Source organism: Erythranthe guttata, chromosome 4 (genome assembly GCF_056151865.1).
Source record: "Erythranthe guttata isolate IM_541 chromosome 4, IM_541, whole genome shotgun sequence".
NCBI lineage: Eukaryota > Viridiplantae > Streptophyta > Magnoliopsida > Lamiales > Phrymaceae > Erythranthe > Erythranthe guttata.
Genome location: NC_142536.1, coordinates 13,690,757 through 13,693,737, shown reverse-complemented (window position 1 = coordinate 13,693,737; position 2,981 = coordinate 13,690,757). Strand labels below are relative to the sequence as shown.

The 2,981-nt window shown below is 33.1% G+C and overlaps 1 pseudogene; it reads right to left on the bottom strand.

The window, feature by feature from the left end:
* Positions 1-668: 668 nt before the first annotated feature.
* On the bottom strand, positions 669-1,479 carry LOC148771189 (uncharacterized; annotated as a pseudogene).
* Between the last annotated feature and the right edge of the window lie 1,502 nt (positions 1,480-2,981).

Sequence of the window (2,981 nt, the reverse complement as noted above, 5' to 3'; positions counted from 1 at the left end):
CTTGATTGATTATGCTACAACATTGAGTTGGGCATTGATAATTGTTGCCTTCTTGTTAAGGGGAATGAGAAACTTAGATTTTCTTGTTTGTAAGCCCAATTCCTTATAATACTTGGATTTAGTTTCGTCCTGCAATTTATACAAAACAAATTGTTATGATAGATTGTGATTTGATGGAAAATTGAAGCAATATAATTTAAATTTATATTTTAGATGCTCTATTGATATCAAGTATATATTCATTTACGGGAAACCCAACATACAACGTTGTTGATTTCTCAAAGAGCGTAACGAAAGCTTTATCGGTTTCTTGTATGACATTTATGAGCAACATATATATGTATTGGATATTACCATATTTGTTAGATAGTAGATGCACAAACAGGCTGAAAATATTACTTTTATATTGTACATTGATGCTGTATCAACATGTTTATTGTTGCATTTTCTGCAAGCCACTATATCTCCATTCTTCGAGATTGATGTTATAACCTTTGCACGAGTCATATCAAATGTATGATTTATTTTTTACCTTATTCACAATGGATTCGATGAAGTAATATAAATATATAATATATGTTATATATTAGTATAACAAACGAATGAAAAACCCTTAAATTGAACTTGATCTGTACCTTGTTGTTGTCGTGGGATCTCCCCGTTGTCTCTCAATTTCCCAGAGCCCTACGCCTTGAAGAGCTTGATCTATTTATAGTAATTTTCAAAATATTATGGTCCCATCGTGTTTCACCTTTTGTGAAAAGAAGTGGATATTGCAATGGATCATAGCATCAATAATAGTGTTTGATTTCATATATATGACCTGAATGTGCATGGACTACAATGTTATGTTCGCACGGCATATTCTCATTGTTTCTTTCAACTCATATATAGCTGCAAATTGATCCGATGTGGGAGTGTTATAAACTATTTGGTCTAATTTAACATCATTTGATATATGAAGTTGCACATCGTCCATTGCAGGATAGTCTTTTAATCTTCTCTTATGGATTAACATCCATAATTTGGATAAGTTTCTCCACAATACTACCTAATAAAGTTGAGCTTTCAAGTATATTCAATCGATTATTAACCTCATTTTTCAGTGTCAACAAAATACAACTGGATTTTGTTAGGGACATCTTCATATGGATTTAATCCTGGAAGTTTTTGATAAACCATTCTCTGTGCTCGAAAAGTATATACCCCGTGCCTAGCCGATGCAAGCTTCTTATCTAGTTTCACGCTGAATGAAGTAAAATAGAATGTACAATTGAAGGCACGTATATTATTTCGAAATTCAATTGCTTCTTGTGATTGTGAGGTAAATAGATAATACGATTCATCCGGAACTTCAATAGGTGCAAGTTTAGTTTTGCCATTACCACAACAAAATGTTGGAGGCTCGTTTTCAAATCTTCTAGCACCACAACGAATACAATCAGGCATTTTTTTTTCAATTAATGTATATATGAGCATTGTGGATCATACATAATTGAATTCCAATAGAAAAAAAATTATCTACTTAATGTTCTGGCAAAATAATAAATTTTCTTATGTAATTATATATACTAAATAATTTGCAACCAATTGATTCATATGGACCATTTGAGATCTAAAAAGCAATGTAATTGATGTATTGTGATTTGAAGGATTAACTAAGGGTGAGAAAAAAAAATCAAGAGAAATCAAACTGAAAACCGAAAAAATCGAACCGAAACATACATCGCATATCGGTTTTCAATTTTCTGTGAATCGAAATTTTCGATTCATATTTGGTTTTTTAAGTAGAAAACCAAACCGACGAACTGAACCGACGCCAATATGACGTCGTTTGGATAAGTATATTTACACAGAACACATACACAGAATATTCTCCCCACTCCCAAACTGAACCCTAGTGCCGCTTCTCAATTTCTCCATTACCGCCCTCAGACTTTCACCGATCGCCGTCGACTTGCCACGATTGAAATTCCCCTCCAAGTTTTCACTGTTCAAGAAATAGGCGAAGGGTAAGTTTTTTTTCTTTTCTTCTATATTTTTGTTTTTTGTTTTTTTTTTTGTTTTTATACCAACATTGAATCTTTGTCATCTTTCTTTTTTGTTTATGGGGCCTTAAGATATAGGTCCCCCGTGATAATTTATTAGAACTAAATTACAAGCCCAACTAAATATTTACTTCACATCATTTATAAAATTCATTCCAAAAATGCCCTTCCACTAACAAATTCGAAATCTGCATTTAGCGAATTCAAACTGCATTTATCATTTTATTTTTTCTGCATTTAATAATTTCATATTTACATCTAACGTTTTTTTAATTTTTTTACAGAATATATTTTTTTCGTTCTCTTTTCTTTCTTCATTTTAGCATTTATACACTATTATAAAAAAAAAATCTTTTTTTTTTTTTCCTTTTTTTCTACATAATATTGAAAATTACAAAAACAAAAGCATGCTATTTTTTTCATTTTTAATCGAATATACATATTTTCTGTAGTAGAATATGGTATATTTCGGTATACTATAATGTACTATGCTTTATTATGGTGTACTATCAAACCCTAGCCGCCAACAACTCCCATCCGTCGCCAAACCTAGCAGCCAAACACAACTGCCGCCAAAACCTTGCGATCAAACTAAGCAAAATCTCTTAAAAAATAAGATAACCAGATGCAATTAGTCAAAAAATGCTTTCAATAACAGCCGACTCTTCAATTCACAGCGTCGTCAGACACTCATAGATAACTAGAGTCATTTGAAAACCCTACTTTTGCCAGTTTGAACCCTAGCACTGCTAGGAAACGTAGACCAACCACCGTTGAGCCGTCCTCACCGTGTACGCAACTTAGCCCACACATACCATGAATTCACAACAACCAGCCCTAGCCACCGCTAAAAATGCAATGAGAAGATCTACACGGGCACATATCTCGCCAACCCTTCCCTGATGCAATCGCCAGTTCCCCCGACCAAGGGCA